Here is a 9,736-nt window from a genome sequence, read left to right as displayed (position 1 = left end):
CATTCCTTCACCATATAGGCATGTAACATGCCTTCATGCATCATTCTGGCGTTCAAACGCCCATTGATGCTAGTTCTGGGCGTTAAACGCCCATGTTATGCTTGTTCCTGGCGTTGAACGCCAGTTTCAAGCTTGTTTCTGGCGTTCAGCGCCAGATTGCCCTCTGCTTGCGCATCCTGGCGTTAAACGCCAGGAAGTAGCTTGTTTTGGGCGTTCAACGCCCATTGGTGCATGTACTGGGCGTTAAACGCCGGCCAGATGCACCTTCTGGGCGTTGAACGCCAGCCCGTGCATCCTCCAGGGTGAAAATTTTTTTTTTCTTCTGTTTTTGACTCTGTTTTTAATTTTCTTGATTTTTTTCGTGACTCCTCATGATCATGTACCTAATAAAACACAAAAATAACAAAGAAACAAAATAAAATAAAATTAGATAAAATTGGGTTGCCTCCCAATAAGCGCTTCTTTAATGTCACTAGCTTGACATTGCTCCACAGGGTGATCAGATCAACTTGAGTGTGGTATTCCCAACACCAAACTTAGAGTTTGGACATGGGGTTTGAACACCAAACTTAGAGTTTGGTTGTGGCCTCACAACACCAAACTTAGAGTTTAACTGTGTGGGCTCTTCTTGACTCTGAACTGAGAGAAGTTCTTCATGCTTACTCTCTTTTGTCACAGAGGGATGGCCATGTGCCTGAAACACAAGGTAGTCCCCATTCAATTGAAGGACTAACTCACCTCTGTTGACATCTATTACAGCTCTTGCTGTGGCTAGGAAAGGTCTTCCTAGGATGATGCATTCATCATCTTCCTTCCTAGTATCTAGGATTATGAAATCAGTAGGGATGTAAAGGCCTTCAACCTTCACTAGTATGTCCTCTACTAATCCATATGCTTGTCTCACTGACTTATCTGCCAGTTGTAATGAGAACAAGGCAGGTTGCACCTCAATGATCCCTAGCTTCTCCATCACAGGTAGTGGCATAAGATTTATCCCTGACCCAAGATCACATAGAGCTTTTTCAAAGCTCATGGTGCCAATGGTGCAAGGTATTGAGAACTTGCCAGGATCTTGTTTCTTTTGAGGTAGAGTTTTCTGAATCCAAGTATCTAGTTCACTAATGAGCAAGGGAGGTTTACTTTCCCAAGTCTCATTACCAAACAGCTTGGCATTCAGCTTCATGATAGCCCCTAAATATAGAGCAGCTTGCTCTCCAATCACATCTTCATCCTCTTCAGAGGATGAATATTCTTCAGAGCTCATGAATGGCAGAAGGAGATTTAATGGAATCTCTATGGTCTCTAGATGAGCCTCAGATTCCTCAGGATCCTTAATAGGAAACTCCTTCTTGCTTGAGGGACGTCCCAGGAGGTCTTCCTCACTAGGATTTTCGTCCTTCTCCTCCCTAGTGCATTCGGCCACTTTGATCAAATCTATGGCCTTGCATTCTCCTTTTGGATTCTCTTCTGTATTGCTTGGGAGAGTACTGGGAGGAGTGTCAATGACTTTCTTACTCAGCTGGCCCACTTGTGCCTCCAGATTTCTAATGGAGGATCTAGTTTCATTCATGAAACTGAAAGTGGCTTTTGACAGATCAGAGACTATATTAGCTAAATTAGAATTATTTTGTTCAGAATTCTCTGTCTGTTGCTGAGAAGATGATGGATATGGCTTACTATTATTCAGCCTATTGCGTCCACCATTGTTAAAACCTTGTTGAGGTTTTTGTTGATCCTTCCAGGAGAAATTAGGATGATTTCTCCATGATGAGTTATAGGTGTTTCCATAAGGTTCACCTAAATAATTAACCTCTGCCATGGCAGGGTTTTCAGGATCATAAGCTTCTTCAGAAGCTGCCTCTCTAGTACTGTTGGATGCATGTTGCAATCCATTCAGATTTTGAGAGATCATGTTGACCTGTTGAGTCAACACCTTGTTCTGAGCCAGTATGGCATTCAGAGCATCAATTTCAAGAACTCCTTTCTTCTGAGGTACCCCATTATTCACGGAATTCCTCTCAGATGTGTACATAAACTGGTTGTTTGCAACCATGTCAATGAGTTCTTGAGCCTCTTCAGGCGTTTTCTTCAGATGGATAGATCCACCTGCAGAATGGTCCAGTGACATTTTCGAAAATTCAGAGAGACCATAGTAGAATATATCCAATATGGTCCATTCTGAAAACATGTCAGATGGACATCTCTTGGTCAACTGCTTGTATCTTTCCCAAGCTTCATAGAGGGATTCACCATCTTTTTGTTTGAAGGTTTGAACATCCACTCTCAGCTTGCTCAGCTTTTGAGGGGGAAAGAACTTATCTAAGAATGCAGTGACAAGCTTATCCCATGAGTCCAGGCTATCCTTGGGTTGTGAATCCAACCATACTCTAGCTCTGTCTCTTACAGCAAAAGGGAAAAGCAAGAGTCTGTAGACTTCAGGATTAACTCCATTTGTCTTTACAGTGTCACAGATCTGCAAGAACTCAGTTAAAAACTGATAAGGATCTTCAGATGGAAGCCCATAAAACTTGCAGTTTTGTTGCATCAAAGCAACTAGTTGAGGCTTAAGCTCAAAGTTATTGGCTCCAATGGCAGGAATGGAGATGCTTCTTCCATCAAATTTGGATGTTGGTTTTGTGAAGTCACCAAGCATTCTCCTTTCATTATTTCCATCATTATTTGGGGCTGCCATCTCTTTCTCTTGTTCGAAAATTTCAAGAAGGTCTCTTCTGGATTGTTGTAATTTAGCTTCTTTTAATTTTCTCTTCAGAGTCCTTTCAGGTTCTGGATCAACTTCAACAAGAGTACCTTTGTCCCTGTTCCTGCTCATATGAAAGAAAAGGGAACACAAAAGGGAAAAGAAATCCTCTATGTCACAGTATAGAGATTCCCTTATGTTAGTAGAAGAAGAAAGAGGTAGAAGAATGAAGAAGGGGGTTCGGTTTTTAGAAGAAGAGAGGTGAAGAGAAGTGTTAGTAATTGAATAATTAAATAGAAGAAGAAAAGAAAAAGGAGTTTTCGAAAATAATTTTAAGAAAAGAGGTTAGTAATTTTCGAAAATTAGAAAAATGTAATTAAAATTAAAACATGAAACAATTAATTAATTAAAAAGAACTTTTGAAAAAGAGAGAGAAATTTTCGAAAATAGAAGAGGGAAAAGTAGTTAGGTAGTTTTGAAAAAGATAAGAAACAAACAACAAGTTAGTTAGTTGATTGAAAAAGATTTGAAATCAAAATTTGAAAAAGATAAGAAGATAGTAAGTTAGATAAGATATTTTAAAATCAAATTTTGAAAAAGATAAAATTTTTTTGAAAAAGATAAGATAAAAGAAAAAAATATATTTGAAAAAGATATTTTGAAAAGATTTAATTTAAAAAAAAAAATTTACTTAACTAACAAGAAACTACAAGATAAGATTCTAGAATTTAAAGATTGAACCTTTCTTAACAAGAAAGTAACAAACTTCAAATTTTTGAACCAATCACATTAATTGTTAGCTAAATTTCGAAAATTAGATAAAAAGATAAGAAAAAGATTTTGAAAATATTTTGAAAAATAATTTTTGAAATTTTCGAAAATTATATAAAAAATGAAAAAGATATGATTTTTGAAAAAGATTTTGAAAAGATAAGATTTTTAAAGTTTGAAATTTTGACTTGACTTGTAAGAAACAACTAATTTTGAAAATTTTTTGACCAAGTCAACCCAAAATTTCGAAATTTTGGAGGGAAATAAGGAAAAGATATTTTTTTGATTTTTGAATTTTTAGTTATGTGAGAGAAAAACAACAAAAATACTTTATGCAAGAAATTTTTAGATCAAAATCATGAATGCATGCAAGAATGCTATGAATGTCAAGATGAACACCAAGAACACTTTGAAGATCATGATGAACATCAAGAACATATTTTTGAAAAATTTTTGATGCAAAGGAAACATGCAAGACACCAAACTTAGCAATTTTTAATGCATGAAAAATATGAATGCAAAAAATGCACATGAAAAACAAGAAAAGACACAAAACAAGAAATCATCAAGATCAAACAAGAGGACTTATCAAGAACAACTTGAAGATCATGAAGAACACTATGAATGCATGGGATTTTCGAAAAAATGCAAGAAAAATTTTAAAAGCATGCAATTGACACCAAACTTAAAAATTGACTCAAGACTCAAACAAGAAACATAAAATATTTTTTATTTTTATGATTTTCTAATTTTTTTGGATTTTTATTATTATTTTTCGAAAATAGAGTTTAAAAACACGAAAAATAAAAAGAAAAATTTTGAAAAAGATTTTTGAAAAGAAAATTACCTAATCTGAGCAACAAGATGAACCGTCAGTTGTCCATACTCGAACAATCCCCGGCAACGGCGCCAAAAACTTGGTGGACGAAATTGTGATCACTATTCTGTAGCTTTTGATATTGTGGGATTTATTCAATAATTGTCCTTATTTGAAGTCACAACTCCGTTCAACTAACCAGCAAGTGTACTGGGTCGTCCAAGTAATACCTTACGTGAGTAAGGGTCGAATCCACAGAGATTGTTGGTATGAAGCAAGCTATGGTCACCTTGCAGATCTCAGTTAGGAAGATAAATTTATAGTTTGGAATGAGGAAATAAAAAGGGAATAATAAAAAGGATAGAAATACTTATGCAGATTCATTGGTGGGAATTTCAGATAAGCGGAATGAAGATGCTGCAGAGCTCTCGGACGCCTGCCTTCCTATTGCTTCTACCCAATCCTTCTTACTCCTTTCCATGGCAAGCTTTGTATAGGGGTTCACCATCAACGGTGGCTACTTTCATTCCTCTCGGGGAAATAACCTGTGCGGCTGTCACTCGCACAGCTAACCAGTCTGGAGGCATCACCCATGGCTGATGGCTACATCCCATCCTCGCAGTGAAAGCTACGCACGCACTCCGTCACAGTACGGCCAATCACCGGTTGGTTCCCGCTCCTACTGGAATAGAATCCCTCTTTTGCGTTTGTCACTAACGCCCAGCAGGTTAAAGTTTGAAGCACGTCACGGTCATTCATGAACGGAATCCTACTCGGAACACCACAGACAAGGTTGGACTTTCCGGATCCAGATGAATGCCGCCAACTATCTAACTTATACCACGAAGATTCTGTTGGGGAATCTAAGAGATATACATTCAAGCTTGTGTTGCATGTAGAACGTAAGTGGTTGTCAATCACGCGCGTTCATGAGTGAGAATAATAATGAGGGTTATTAACTCATCACATTCATCATGTTCTTGGGTACGAATGAATATCTTGGAATATGGATAAAGTGGAGTATTGAATAAAAGGAAATAGAACTTCATTAATCTCTGAGGTACAGCAGAGCTCCACACCCTTAGTCTATGGTGTGCAGAAACTCCACCGTTAAAAATACATAAGCAAAGAGTTCAGGCATGGCCGAATGGCCAGCCCTCTCTAACGTGATCACTAGATCAAAATACAATCCAGGATCCAGGATGAAATTATGATAGTTAAATGTTCTATTTATAATAAACTAGCTCCTAGGGTTTACATGAGTAAGTAATTGATGCGTAAATCCACTTCCGGGGCCCACTTGGTGTGTGCTTGGGCTGAGTTTGATCAATCCACGTGTAGAGGCTTCTCTTGAAGTTGAATTTCGAGTTATGATGTGCTTTGGGCGTTCAACTTCGGATAATGACGTTTTTCTGGCGTTTAACTCCGGAAAGCAGCGTGTACTTGGCGTTTAACGCCAAGTTACGTCGTCATTCTTCGAATAAAGTATGGACTATTATATATTGCTGGAAAGCCCTGGATGTCTACTTTCCAACGCCGTTGAGAGCGCGCCAATTGGAGTTCTGTAGCTCCAGAAAATCCATTTCGAGTGCAGGGAGGTCAGAATCCAACAGCATCAGCATTCCTTTTGTCAGCCTTCTTCAGAGTTTAGCTCAAATTCCTCAATTTCAGTCAGAATTTACCTGAAATCACAGAAAAACACACAAACTCATAGTAAAGTCCAGAAATGTGAATTTAACATAAAAACTAAGGAAAACATCCCTAAAAGTAGCTTAAACTCACTAAAAACTATATAAAAACAATGCCAAAAAGCGTACAAATTATCCGCTCATCAGGTAGTAAATCAATAAGGTTAGAAAAAGAAAGATAACTATGTGATAGTTTAGGATAGTAGATCAATAAGGTTAGAAGAGTAAAATATGTGATTTGTGAATTATCATTTGTGTAACATGTATTTGATTATTTTATTAGTTAATAGTTCTTTCGTATGGATTATATTTACTAGTTCTTTATGTAGATAAAATAGCTAAAATATAGACTATTTTTATTCACGAGAATATATATCTTGCTATGTGATTGTAGCAGAGCTTCCTGTTATGGTAGATGGTGAATTCACAGTGGGAATGGAATTCAGTTCGAGGAAGGCAGTAATCAAGGCAATGAAAGATTATACCATTGATAAACTCCATTTTTAGGGTTTATCTTGTGTTGAATTTAGAGGATTTTATCAACTTTTTCCACATTTATTCACTAAAATAGCATGTTTTGTAAATTCTCCTTTATTTGTGCTTAATTGTGAAAACATACTTTTTAGGTCTTAAAATAACTAAATTTAATTCACCTTAATTCCATTCGATGCCTTGATATGTTTGTTAAGTGATTTCAGGTTTAGAAGGCAAAGATTGGATTGAGGGAATGAAGAAAAAGCATGTAAAAATGGAGAACTCATGAAGAAATGAATGAATTGTAAAGCTGTCAATCCTGACCTCTTCGTACTTAATCGATCATAACTTGAGTTACAGAGATCTAAATGAGGCAGTTTCAGTTGCATTAAAAATCTAACATCCAGGGCTTCAAAAATGATATTTAATTTGCCATAGTTGCCTGGCGTTTAGGCGATGCGCATGCGTCGCCCATGCGTGCGCATCGCAGGATCAACGTAGGCCGTTTTAAGCAACTCGTGGCCAGCAATTTCTAGCTCATTTTGAGCCAAATCCAACTCATTTCTGATGCTATTGAACCCAATGATTGAAGGGGGGTGAACCAAGTAGTTATAGTTTTAGTTTTCATCATGTTTTAGGCTAGAATTCTAGAGAGAGAAGCTCTCTCTTCTCTCTAGAATTTAGGTTAGAACTAGGGTAGATTTTCTTAGATCCAGTTTTAATTGTTGTTTCCATTTACTTTTCCTTTCAATTCTTTGTTGCTATATCTTTGCTCTCTTAGTTCTTCTTGTTAATTTCTTCTATTTTGCTACTTTCATCTCTATGAGCACTTTGTTGATTTTAATTTCCTTTAATGTAATTTCATATTTTATGTTTCTTTATTGTTTAATTGCTTTGTTATTGTTATTTCATTGCATTTGGTAGTGTTAAATTTTATATTTCTTGTCATTTTATTATACTTTTCTTTTATGCCTTCCAAGTGTTTGATAAAATGCTTGGTAGATTTTAGAGTAAATTTTTTGCGTTCTTGGCTTGGAATGGTAACTTAAGTGACCTTGAGTTGTTAATGTCCAAGTGATTGATAATTGGTGTCCATTGACACTAGCTTTCACTAAGTCAATTAGTGAGGTGGCTAGAACTTATGGATTAGGATTAATGTAGCTCATTTAAGTTTCCTTCACTTGTTAGAGGATGACTTAATGGGATTAATCCTTGCAATTATCATGTTGTGGTTAGTAACAAGGATAGAGATCCTTAACCATCAACCCTTGCCAATACCTTTTTACCATTTGAGTTCATTTACTTTATTGCAATTTACATTTCTTGTTCCTTATTCAAAACCCCAAAATATACAATCCATAACCAATAATTGAGCATACTTTCCTGCAATTCTTTTGAGAGACGACCCGAGGTTTAAATACTTCAGTTATTTTTATTAGGGTTTGTACTTGTGACAAACAAATTAAATTTGATTTGAAGATTCATTGTTGGTTTAGAACTATACTTGTAACGTAATTATTTTTGTGAAATTCTATACCGACAATTTTCCTCTATCAAAATTTTGCCGCCGTTGCTGGGGAATCGCAAATGTGTGCCTTGTTATTGGTTATTGTATATATGTGAATATTATGAATATGCTTCTTTGTTAGTTGTTGCTAGTTTTAGGAGTTTGCTTTCATTATTTCTTAGTAGCTTTTGATTTTATTTTGTCTTTTCATGATGAATTCTCATCATTTTGGCTATGAGTTTGGTTCTAATTATGTTGTAGGAAATGGGAGCTACAATGAGAATATGCATCAAGGATGGAACAATCAAAGGTGGGAGGAGCCATATGCTTGTGATCAATCCTCTTGGCAACAACCTCCATCAATGCACTATGAACAAGAATAATACCATGATGCATACCAATCAAATGGCTATGGTGAACCTTCTTGTGACTATCAACAACCACCACCATATACCTATGAACCTCATCCTCAATATAGCCATCAACCATACTCACAAGCCCTTTTTACCAAATACCTTTCTATGATCCTCATCCATCATACAACCAACCACCCCTACCTCATTCTTGTGACCATTATGTAAGAAAATCCATAGAGCCACCACAATTCTATCACAATTACTCCCAAGAACCACCTCAATACACACCATCTCCATACCCTCACCAAGAAGAACCACATTCCTATTATGAACCCTTTCTCCCGAATAATGAACCCTCCTACTCACCCCAAGCCCCAATGGATGATTCTCTCGCTTTGCTACTTCAAGGACGAGAAGATATGCAAAGGAGCACACTAGAATTCGTGGCTACTTTGACCAGGGTAGTGAACACTTTAGCCTCCCGATACTCATGCACTCAAAGTACTTCCATGGCCACATGTGAAGAATCAAATGAAGAGTTTAGCATGAAGGAGAGATTAGAAACTCCGGTGGAAAATGAGGAATACTACGTTGTATTAGAACAATTGGAGGAAGCCATGATTGTTGAAGAAGAGGAAGAAGTGGTTGAAGATTTAGGAGATGTTGAAAGTCTATGGGAATGTAGAATCATGGAGCCCTCTTCCAAGAAGCTTGATATTGATGTTAAGGAGGGTGTACAACCTCCAAAACATATCATGGTTGAAGATTTTGAAGAGGTTGATCAAGAGATGGATTCAATCATTGATGAATTCTTATCTACAATTGAATCATCTTCCATTGGACTTGACATAGGGATTAAAGAGTAAGAGGTTGAAATTGAAGAAGCTTGCCTAGAGGTTGAAGTTGTCAAGGAAGAACATAAGGGAGTGGAGCTTGTAAGGACATTGGAAACACCTCTCCCCAAGCCATCACCATCCATCCTTTCATTCAAGTGGATAAATCTCTTATCTTTAAGCTTCATTATCCCATTTGAATATGGTTTGCTTGAGACGGATGGTCAACTTAGAGCTCTTTGTGGCATTAAGAACAAAAGGGAGATGGTTAGTGATTGAAAACATCATATATTCGAATTTATTTTATTAATTTATTTTTCATGTTGCATTCAAACAAAATATTAAGTAGTTTTATTTGTTTATTATTAAATTAGTTAAAAGATGCTACCAAATTATAAACTTGCACATTATGATGAATTTACGGAAATTTTTTTCACGAGACACTCCATGAATTTGACCATGCCGCGTAGAAAGTGTTTTATTTTAGGGTTGTTTGGTTTATGTATGGATTGCGATAGAGAATCAAAAAATATAGACATTAAAAACATAAATATAATGTGACACAAAATTTTTACTTTGTTTGGTAACTATA

General features: G+C 36.4%; 1 non-coding gene across 1 annotated transcript; it reads left to right on the top strand.

The window, feature by feature from the left end:
* The first annotated feature begins 2,186 nt into the window (after window positions 1–2,186).
* LOC130952910 (small nucleolar RNA R71) lies at window positions 2,187–2,290 on the top strand. The gene has a single exon (XR_009075084.1). It is a non-coding gene; the product is annotated as a small nucleolar RNA R71 (small nucleolar RNA).
* Window positions 2,291–9,736: the final 7,446 nt, after the last annotated feature.

Source organism: Arachis stenosperma, chromosome 9, assembly GCF_014773155.1.
Source record: "Arachis stenosperma cultivar V10309 chromosome 9, arast.V10309.gnm1.PFL2, whole genome shotgun sequence".
Lineage (NCBI taxonomy): Eukaryota > Viridiplantae > Streptophyta > Magnoliopsida > Fabales > Fabaceae > Arachis > Arachis stenosperma.
This window is presented reverse-complemented; position numbering and strand designations above follow the sequence as displayed.